Genomic DNA, 11,678 nt, shown 5'->3' on the forward strand with positions numbered 1-11,678 from the left:
GCCCCATAGGCACCATGGCAGTCCCGATGAAATCCACCAGGTGTCACCAGGCAGCATACAGGTAACAGGCCTGGAAAGTCCCCAACAGCTGAGCTGGACATGCTCAGACACTCTGGGGCTCCTCATTCAGTGGCACAAACTCCAGGACCCAGTGAGGGAAACAGGAACCCACCAGGCTGAGCAGTATGGCTAAATCCATTTATTCCAAAATGAAAAGCAAAATAAACAGTAGTCATATCACCAGGGAGCCACAACCCATCCCCACCTCCTTCCTCTGTCCTATGCTATCAATAAATAAGACTCCCAGCCGTAAATAATGATTAGAACCTCCTTCCCATATGCCAGCTCCAACCTCCATGAGGTACAATACAGGGGGTGGCCCTAAACCCTGGAATATACAAAATGTTACACAGATACTATATGTACACTGGGGAAGGGGGTTCACCCCAGCAGCTGGTGCCCTCGCCTGCTCTACACTTAGCCCCACTGTCCTGCCTCAGCTGCCTCTCTGAATAAGAAGACGGGAGCCCCCCAGAGGGAAAAGTTGCTTTGGTGAGAGTAGGGAGGCCATCAGGCCTCCTCCAAACAAACCAGCTCCACCAGCCTCTGGCTTTTCAATAACAAACATCACCGTCCAGGAATGTAAGGACTCAGCCCTGGTTAAGGTGGCAACGGGTCTGGTTGTCTGCCCCCCATTAGACAGGGATCTTGTCTTGCTGCCCTAATGGTAAAGGGGTGACTGGGAAGGGGTGGAAAGGACATGGTGGGGGTGAAGACTCCAACTCCACTTCTCCAGGCTTATGCTGACAGGGGCCTGCTTTTATTTATTTTTATCCTATGACTTTTTTTTAATCCCATAACTTCTTTTTCATAATACTTTTTTTAAACTTGTCATAAAACGTTATTCTACTTTTTTTCCACAACACTTTTTTTTGGCCACAACTTTCCCACATCATTGTTTATCCCATAACTTTTTCATCCACAACTTTTTCATCCCATAAGTTTGGTTTGTGTTCTTCTAATAAACACACTTGCATAGTTACAATTTTGTAAAAATAAAATCCGATGATCTCATGCCAAGCGTGCCCAGCATTTGCACAGTCTCAATACCTTTAACACCACAGTTTTCAAGACACACAAAATTTTAAGGCAAAAAGAGCACTTTGCAACAATTTCCTAATTTATTGCATTACAGTAACATCACAGTAGCAGTCAATAATGGCACTTTAGACAACAGTCTTTCAGTATTTCTATTATACATTCTGTTGACAGGAATTCATAAATTGGTAAAAGTCATTCTAAGAAAACTCGGCAAATAAAGCTTGGCATTGGAATTGGCATTTCTTTCTCTACTTTTCCTTCCCCCAGGTTCTTTCTATTAAACTACAGTATTCACATTTTAACATGCTTTAACTTATTTCAAAACATTAAGAGAACAGTTATTTTTGAATAGTTATATTATTTTAAAGTGACTCTGTAAGATAAAGATTTAGAGAAACTATATTATGGATAGGGCTGACGTACATGTTCACATTTTCTAAATATCAGCTTTGGTTTTAGAACTGATTTTTTTTTCATTTCTGGAAAACCTATCAGGTTTAATCAAAAACTTTAAAAATAATGACCACTTATTGCAATCTTTAAATAGGTATTTTGATTCTTCTAACAGAAATTCAAATTTATTCAGTTGAACTCACATTTTCACATTTTATATTTCTGATGACCTCTAACCTTCTAATGTTGCCTTCTAAGCAAATCGAAAGCTGCCTTATACTGAATGAGGAAGAGAACAAATAGTTGGCTGAATGAGGTATTGCAAAGACTGCATACTTTGAAGAAACACTTAAGTTATTGTCATAGGATTTCCATTCTTTTTAGCTTTTTCTGAAACATAGGACAAAATCCCTACACAAAGAGTGGTATTTATAAACTGTACCACTGTTAATTAGCCACACTATTTGGTCTAACAGTTTTTCTTTATCATTCTGAAACTGGGTTTATCCAATATATTGATAAATTCATACAATTTGGAAGAGTCAGTTGAAGGACCAATATTTGCACTCTTTCAGTGAATGCAGGAAAATCTGTTATTTCATCTGTAAAATCATATTATTGCTCTCCTATTAATGTCATATTTATAGAAGTATCATGAGGATGCCAAATGCTAAAAATGGAGATGGTCTAGTAACTAGAATTGTACACCCCAGGGAGTGCACATACATCTCTCCCTACATCCTAGTACTGTGATGTATTTTGGAACACAGACATTAGAACTTCATGAAGTTGTAGCTATTGATTCTTTCCCAAGCATCATGAAGTTATGATTTAGGCAACGTATGACCGAAATAATTCATTCATCATGTATAGGCACATAACATAAATATGGCACAAAATATGCCTCTAACTGAAACCGAGAGGTATAAAAACATATTTCACTCTTCGTAAAGAACTTTGTGAGGAAATAGAACTCTGTGATTGTATAGATACTTTTACTCATAGTACTTTGACATCCACAAACAGTAGATTGCACTGCAGTTTGTAAACATTTTAAGTTGCATAAACTTCTCCTTGATTTTCAAATGTAGTATAACACTGTCCACTAAAACTGCTTTTTGTTTCAATGAATACTCTCACGTGTATTAGCTTATTAAAATGGTGGTTATTATCTTTAAAGTGTTTTCCGTTCAAGGAAAAGAAGTAAATTCCTATGTCAGATTAACCAATGTGGCTGAAGAATAGGTATTAGCCAGAGAGGTCTAGATGGTAAAATCAATCTTCTAGCCTCAAAGAAGCTCCATGAACATAGAGGAATGCCAGGTGTCACAGAGCTTTCCTTCACTCAAATTCATTCTTGAGTAGAGCCTGTATGCCTGTTCCAGGGACATTTAAACTCTGAAAGGGTTTCTTATGATCTTCACTAAATACACTAAGAAGAATGCCAAGAAGTGCCCTTGTGTGTACTGGGACATGTAGTCATGTGATTAAAACAGGTAACATGAACTCTGACTTTAAAATGTATTGTAGATATAAATGCTCTAAGCTAGAAAAGGTTTCCTGCATCCACAGTCAATGATGGGAGACTTTCATTCCTCAGAAAGAATAGGTCATTGAGAAAGAGTCCAACTGCTGCAGCTCATGCTGCAATATCTTCATGAGCCCAGAGCGCATACAAATCCTAAGGGAACTACCATATTACGGCGCTCATTCCTCGCACCAGAACAAATGGAACACACTCTGTTCTGCACACAGCTGCCAGAGCAGGCCACTGTCCTCTTCTGTGAGATTTAAAAAGCTCCCCAAAATATTATTACTCCCATCCCCAATACACAGAAAACAGGGAAAAGCTGTTTCCAGTTCTCGGCCTTTAAACAACTCTAAATGTCAGTACTCACAGTGGCATATTACAAAGTAAGAAACAGTGCGCACTTGAGGGCAAACCACATATTGAGCTAATGAAGAGCTCACTGTGATTAGGATTCGATCAAACATCATAGCAGAACATAAACAGATTTTATCTGAATTCTGTAATGAATATACATGCTGCAATAACATTTAAAAAGCATGACGGCCTATTCCAAACCAGTAAGAATAGTTCTGTGCAAATAGTGGGTCTTTGTGTGTTTGAACTCCCACCATGTAGGGGCAAACTTGACATGCGAGCAATTGACCTACAATTAGCAAATTAAAACCAAAAATGCTAAAGGATGCCAGAGTGAACTCAGGGAAAGACCCACTCTCCCTTAACTTTTCACAAAGAAATTTAAACTGTAAATTAGAAACATAAATAAACACGAGGGGCTCTAACATTCCAATGAAGTAGATGAATTGTGTAGGGGATTAACCCCATAACTTGTTGTTGTTGTTGTTTTTAAATTTCTTAATCAGCTCTTAGATGATGATGATGTATATCTCCCTGTTCTCGGCTGCCCGGTAAAAGAATGGCACACAGCGTTTGGTGGCCAAGACTGGGTGCTCCTGGGTGTCCTGCGTTACAGGAAGCAACTATAGGATCTTCTGTGCAGTGGGGTTGTCACGGGGAGAACCCTCCCTGGCCTCTGCCAGTGCAGGCTCCACGCTGTTGTGAAAATCTTCGGAGACAGGGAGGCAGTGGTCTGAGTACACTGCGAGCCTCCCTTGCTCCTGCCTGCCCACCCCGCCTGAGGGCTCTACTCACCACCAGGCTCCTCGGCAGCCGCAAGTTCCTGGGGGGCTGGGGCCCCTGGAGTGGGCTCATCAACAGGGTTCTGGGCAGCAGGGAGGAATTTGTCATGCCCCTCGTGGTCATCCACAACCGGCAACACCATATCTTGCAGCTCCAGCAGCTTCACCTGAAGGGAGGGGTGCTCAGTTGCCACGCCTGAGCCGGCGCCAGCAGCCACCCTCACCCCCACCCCCGCAGAGATGTTGCACACCCTCTACCTTCATCTCCTCCTCGTTCTGGGCCAGCCTGCTGGCTTCCTCCTCCTTGTGCCGCGTGTTTGGCCCTGCACCCTGGCTCTCATATACCCTGATGTGCTCTCCTGTGAGAGGACACGGCTCAGACACTGGGGCCCCTCTGAAGGCCCTGCAGCTCCCCGTGCCCATGCCCTGGCTTCCTGCTTACTCAAGCCATCTGTCGCTCCAGAGAGCTGGATGAATCCAAGCTCTAGTTTCTCCACCTGCTGCTTCCCATCCACCTTCTCTCTCTGGAGGTCCATAAAGCTGCTCTGGATCCAAAATAATGGGGTCACATCACGGGAGTGACCTGTCCTGTCCCACCCCCACTTGTTTTGGCCCATGCCAGGACTCACTCACCTTCACCTTCTCCATGGCCTCCCACAGGGCCCGGTAGCTCTCCCCACACCTCCAGGCCGAGGCCACCAGGTGAGCCAGGTGCAGGCAGCACAGCCTTCACACCTTCCATTGCCCACATAACCGTGCCTGCTCCTCCTGGAAACTGGCTCCAGCGGAGTTGAAAAATGCCACTTGAAGGCAAGAGGCGAGTATTCTTGTAGGAGCATACACAGAACAAGTGGGGCAGGGAGGTGGAGCACAGCCCCTTCCCTTGGGGCCTCAGAGAGTGCACCTGCTGGTCACAGGTGAAGTGGTGTCTGACCACTGGCTCCCGGAAGGGGTGAAGGTCCAGAGAAATCAGAGGGCAGGGAAGCCAAGAGCATAAGGGGGTCTGGGAGGGACCACAGAGGAAGGTGGCAAAGTGGGGGCAGGGAAAGTCAGACTCACCGTGACTTCCCGGCTCTCCAGGTACTCTGGGATGCTCGGCATAGGCCGAGGCACCCCCTCCTCCTCAGTGTCCAGATGTCCTCCTCCATCTCCTGTGGGGAGGTGGCCAGAGGGGTCCTTAGAAAACTCAATAAGGGAAGTACTGCGGGCCCACCTCTGTCCCCACCCTCACTGTGTAACCCTGAGCCGGCCCCTCCCCAGAGGGGAATGAGCTGCTGTTCTTTCTTTTTCCTGTAAGATCCAAGATCTTCTGTATTGCCCAGGCACAGTCACACTACCGGTTGGTGCGGGAGTTCTGACCCGCTCCCTTTCTGATCTGGGCCAGTTCACTCATCCTTAGGCAACCTGGTGGCCCCCTGCTCCCAGGAGGTCACCATATTGATGCCAAACTTAGTGCAGACACCCGGTTGGCATAACAACCTGCTGTTCTAAAGGTCTCTTCCAACCCCTCAATCCTATGCTGCTAACAGTCCCCCCTTCCTCCTGGGGCTCTCTCCTCTTCCTCTGAGTGGTCTCCTGTACCTTGTCCAGGGAGAGCCATGAGACTGAACTGGATCTCTAGCTGTTGGTTCTGCTGGCTGGCAGCTTCTAGGTGCTCCTAAGGGAATGGAAAACAGACTAAGAAGGCACAGAGGTTGCCAGGTCATCCCCCTCGGGTTCCTGTCCTCAGCAACTCCCTCTCCTGGGTCTCCTGCAACTTTTGGCAGGCCATCTCAGCCACTGCTTTGCCCTGAGCTTCCTGCTGCTGCAGCTGGTCCATGAGCTGGGTCTGCAGCAGTAACTGCCTGTGCGGCGCCACCTTCTCAGAGGTCAGCTGCTGATAGGTGACCACGTACTGCTGCAGGTGACCCAGGTACTAGTCTCACTGCTGCTGCTGCAGACTCTGAGACTCTTGGCTCTTCAGCTCCATCTGCAGGAAGACCCTGGGCATGAGGCCATGTGGTGGTTGGCTTCCAGACTCTGGGCCCATTAATAGGGTAGCGAGGGCACTGTGGGACTCTGTCACTTGCCCGGGAGCCTGGCCCCTTGCTCCAGGCCTAAGAGACTTCCCCCCTTGCCTAGAACCCCACACCTCCTTCCCCAGCCTCAAATCTCCTGTCCTTCTTCCCACCATTTAAACTGTAGACCACAGACTGGTGGAAAAGCAGAAGGAGCCAACCACCATCTGATAAGTGTGCTACATGCCTAATGCTTTCCATGTGTTCTCTCATTTAATCCTCAGCACCTTCATAAGAAAAATGCTAACTTCCTTTTGAAGTTAAAGAAACAGAGACTTAGAGATGAAAAGTAGTTGAATGGTGACCAGTGGAACCGAGGCCGGAATCCAGTTTGAATCTAAGCAGGCTTTTTTCTTTTGTTTTGAGACAGAGTGTCACCATGTGGCCCATACTGGAGTGCAGTGGTGCAATCTCAGCTCACTGCAACCTCCACCTCCCAGGCTCAAGAGATTCTCATGCCTCAGTCTCCTGAGTAGCTGGGATTACAGGCATGTGCCACCATGCCGGGCTAATTTTTTGTTGTTGTTATAATTTTAGTAGAGATGAGGTTTTGCCATGTTGGCCAGGCTGGTCTCAAACTCCTGACTTCAAGTGATTCTCCTGTCTCAGCATCCCAAAGTGCTGGGATTATAGGCAGGAGCCACTGTGCCCAGCACAAGGACCCTCTTATACCACTGTCTCCACCCCTATGATTGGGGGAATCCATGCCTCTAGCTGGGAAGATGATGTCCAGACCTGGGAGGAGCCCAGGGCTACCCACCTCTAGAAGTCAGAGGGCAGGAAGCAAGAAACAGACATGGAGCTGCCCTGGAGGGTGCTGGGGTCACCTGCCCCAGAATTGGAGCTGCCTTTGGCCTGGCACCTCCCCTCCCCAGAGGCTGGTGCCTGCCTCCCAGCCCTTCTTGGATGGGGCAGAGGTTACCGTCTCCTTCACCTTGCTCAGCTTCTCCTGCAGCTCCTTTACTTGCTGCTCCAACTGCAGTGCGCTCTTGTTCTTGTTGTTCTGGACAGAGAGAAGCAATCAGTGGCCAGTCACTGCAGCTGGAGACCCCAGAACTTGGTGTCTGCCTCCCATGTCACCGGAAAGGGTGGAGGTAGGTTAGAAAAATCATCCCCTCTCCCCCATAGCCATCAGAGCAGGGCCTGATGAGCTCTGGCTGACAGATGCCTTTAGAAGTACCATGTCATGTGAGGGCTACACTGCCTCATTTTACAGGTGGGGAAACAAAGGCCTGGAGGGCTAGGGATGAAGGGCAGGCTGCCCAGGTGGGGCAACCCACCAGATCCTCAAAGCTGCACTGTGGCTTGGCCAGCTGCTTGTGGAACTTGTGGTTCTGGGAGAGCAGGAGCCTCTCCTCCTGCTTTCGCAGCCTCTCCTCCTGTTTTTGTAGCCTCTCCTCCTTCTCCCACAGCCTCTCTTCCTGCTTTTGTAGCCTCTCCTCCTGCTTTTGCAGCCTCTCCTCCTCCTTTCGCAGCCTCTCCTCCTGCTTTCATAGCCTGTCCTCCTGCTTTCACAGCCTCTCACCCTGCTCCCCCAGTCTCTTCTGCTTCTCCCAAAGCCTCTCCTTTTGCTCACATAGTCTCTCCTCCTCCCGCAACCTCCTCTCTTCCTGCTCTCGGAGCCTCTCCTCCTGCTTTTGAAGCCTCTCCTACTGCTCCCGGAGCCTTTCCTTTTGTTCCTTGCTCAGGAGACTCAAGGCCTGATTGTTTTCCATTTGGAATTGGAGCTTTCCCTCCAGACTTTCCACCTCCTTCCTCAGGTGTTTGGCCTCATCTTGTAGCTGTTCCACCTCAGATGTCCCTGCTGGGTCCACCGGGGTTGGGGGCTCAGCTGAGAAATGAAGCAGACAATAAGGGCTTCTGTATTCCCCACTCACCACCCCCTCAAAGAAAAAGCCCTCCTTTTGATGCAGCTCCTCTCAGGCTTCCCAAACTTGGCCTCCCTGCTAATGATTCCTCGCACCCAATGGTAGCCAATTTCCAAGCCATGTCAGATAGAGAGCACTGTGGGTGGCTGACAATGGGCACTCCTCCCTCTTGGCGGATGGGGAACCTGAGGCTCATGGAGATGACAAGACTTGCCAGCTGCTGGCACAGACCTCTTCCCCTCTGCCTCAAAGCTCTTCCATCCACCCACCTCCCTGGGGCACTCTAAGCCACCCCACAGCCCTCTGATGCCAGTCCTGCTCCCAGGTCACACCAGCCCCATCTTACCCATCTGGTGTTTGAGTCTGGACAAGCTCCTCTCCAGCTCCTGTATCCAATGTATGTGATGCTTCTTCTCCTCCTTCAATGCATGAGCCTGCCCAAAGCACAGGGGGAAAGGGCCCTGGAGAGAGGTGCTGGTGGCTGGACAAGGTACCATCTCCCTCTCTGCCCCCACCTCCACAAAGCCCAGACCCATGACCACCTCTGGCTGTACTAGTCCCATTTTACAGATGCCCAGAAAGATCCAGTGACCCATCTAAGGTGGGGCTGAAGGGTCAGGTCTCACCTCCATTGACATTTTCCGCATCCTCTCCTGCCACCGGGCCCTCTCTCCTTTTATATGTTGAGCATATTCATCTCTCTCTAGCTGGACTTGTTTAAGTGACTCTGTCACCTGCAAGAATAGGCACAGAACTTAAGAAGGGCTCTCACTGGTCCTCACCTGCTCCTGGTCAGCTGGGATCATCTTCCCTCCACATCCCTCCCTCTGCAAAGCCTCACCTGTCTCACGTGTGCGTTCAGCAGCGCCCGCTCCTTTCTGGTCTGCTGTAACTGCCGCTGGAGGACTGCTTCACTGTGGCTCGAGGACTGGATGTGAAGAGTGAGAAGTTTTGATCTGGGGAGGCCAGGCAGTGCCCCTTAAAAGGGCTAGGGCTAGGCTCAATATACAGCTCAGTCAGTAAAGATCAAGGTATTTCCAAGCCCATGGCCTAGTTTTTAAAAGAACTCAGTAAAGTTGGAGGGAACAGGGAAAGAGATTGAACTTACAGCTGGCTAACGGAGGCCCAGAGAGATCAGATAACATTGCTATTGTTATTACTGTGATTAATACCACTGTTTGAACCTTTATGGAGTGCTTCACCTGGTTCCATACTAGTAATCCCATGTAATCCTCACAACCACTATATGAGACAGTTACTAGGATAACCTCTATTGTGTAGATGAAAAACATGAAGTGTTCGAGGTTAAGTGCTTGCCTGAGATCACTGAGACAGAACTGGGATTTGAACACCCAGGACTATCCAATTCTCTAAGCCCATTTTCCTTGCTGGGTGTGGGGGCACAGAAAGGAAGAGGAAATTAATCTTTTGTTCAATTTTTGAAAGGATGATACATTCGCATAGTCCAAAACTCAGAAGGTACACCATGGAAGTGTGTCCCAGCCACCCTGTTACTCTCTCCTGGGTTTTTTGCGAACGCTTGCAGACATGTTTCATGTGTATTATCATAGTATGTACACACACACACACACACACACACATACACACACCCCTTTCCTCTCTCTACAGAAATGGTAACGTACTAAAGGGACTCTTCTGTACCTTCACAGTACAAGTACCCAATACCCCACCTAGGATTTGGCCAAGGCCACAGCCAGGTAAGGGCAGGGCAGGCACTTGGCCTTCAAGCTGTGTGTGCAGTGCTCACTCCCCACAGTGCCCCTCAACTCACCCAGGCAGCTGACCCAGCCCCAGGCTGTCTCTAACCACCACACACAATAGCAGCTAGAAATGAGCATGCTGCCTTCTGGGCAGGACACTGCATCCTGCAGAAGGAACCTTTACACTCTCTCCTCCATCTGGGAAGCCGGGCTGCCAGGGGATGGGGCAGTTGGTTGGACTCACCCTGTCCTCTTCCTGCTGCTGTGTAGACACAGAAGAGAGAGCCCGCTCCAATTCTTGAATACGCTGTAAGGAGTATTGCAGGCGGCCAGCCAGATCCTTGGACTCTTCTGTAATGACAGAGGTTGAGATGGGACCCAAAGGACTCCCCCTAAAGACATGTCAAAGTGCCAGGTTGAAGGATGACGGGGTGCCCTGATTCCCACCTTCGAAGTGTCTGGCGGCACGTTTAGTATGGTAAAGGGTGGTCTTCAAGTCTGCCTTTTCCAGCATGAGGATGTTGATTGTCTGAAATTGAATGTTTGGGAGAAAAATCAAGCAAGTGCTGAAAGAGAAGGAAAGAAACATTTTCTCCAGAGGACAGGAGAAAACTCCCCACCCTCCACTCACCTCTAACTGCTCCATTTGTGCTTTGTGTATTTCATTGTTTGCTTTCTTTTCCTATAGGAAGAGGATGACAGAGCTCTTACCACGGGGAGGCAGAGATGGCACAGCAAGAGACATGCCTCAGAATGCCACCGATGCCCCAGGACAGGCCCACCCATGGGACCAGGTTATCAGGGACCCTGTGGGGATGTGGTGGAATCTGAGGGGTAAGCCTTCTTCCCCAGGTTGGGAGTGGGTGAGATGAGACTGGTGCCTCTACATCTGAGTGTCCCCCAAACCCAGCAGTCATGTTGTGTGCAAACAAAGAAATCACATTACTTCTTCCAGCTGATGCTCCACTTGTTCCTTCTGTTGTTTCTGTGGGGACAGTCAAATTCAGGTAACTGAGGGGGGCCCCCTCAACTCTATTCCCCAGACCAGGAAGTGGTAGGCAGGGGCCAGGAATGAATTTTAAAGACAACATTCTCAGACCCAATGGCAACATGAACTGATCAACTCTCCTCAAGCTCCCAAGGACAGAGGATTTGGGTCTTTGTTGGTTTTTGCCCACAGCCACAGAACTCAAAGTCTGAATCTGGATTCTCTTGAAAGGACAGTAACATAAACCTCTAGAGACAGAGTCTGAGAAAGGACTACCCTTCTGCCAGCTTGTGATTTAGAAAGGTGTGTTCATTCAACAAACATTTACTGAGCCAGGTACAGTTCTTCACAGCAGATATAGAATGGAAAAGGACAGACAGGAGCCCTTGGCCCTCAGGTTTACATTCTAGGAGACTTTAAATCTCAGACTCTCAGAGCTAACCGAGAACTTTGATGCTCTACCTCCTTCGGAAACACCAGTGCAAGGAGGAGAGGTGGCTTGTCCAGACTCAAAGAGCAAATTAGGGACTGAGTTGTGGCAGAAATACAGGGTCCCTGAGAAACCATCAGGCTAGTGCTTCCCTGAGAGGTGACAACCCCAGGGCGTGTGTGGCAAGGACTGGAGCAGGGGTGTCTGGAGAAGAGAGAGTCGGCAAAGAGGGCAGTGACAGAAGAGCCATGCTGCATGCTCCTTGCTCTGGGGTCCCTCCAGGTGAGGCCTGGGTGCTCCAGCTCCCCATTTGCCTTTGGCACCAGGGGACCCAGCCCCTTTCTTCAGATCCCCAAGGGGAATCTAAAGCCCCGGATTGGCAGTGTGGAATCACAGGACCCCACTGGACTCTTACCAGTGATTCTATGTTTTCATAGAGTTGATTGATTGTTG

The 11,678-nt window shown here is 48.7% G+C and overlaps 1 pseudogene; it reads right to left on the minus strand.

Annotated features, from left to right (window-relative positions):
- Positions 1–4,002: 4,002 nt before the first annotated feature.
- On the minus strand, positions 4,003–11,673 carry LOC111529687 (annotated as a pseudogene).
- Between the last annotated feature and the right edge of the window lie 5 nt (positions 11,674–11,678).

This window comes from Piliocolobus tephrosceles, unplaced genomic scaffold (genome assembly GCF_002776525.5).
Source record: "Piliocolobus tephrosceles isolate RC106 unplaced genomic scaffold, ASM277652v3 unscaffolded_30685, whole genome shotgun sequence".
NCBI lineage: Eukaryota > Metazoa > Chordata > Mammalia > Primates > Cercopithecidae > Piliocolobus > Piliocolobus tephrosceles.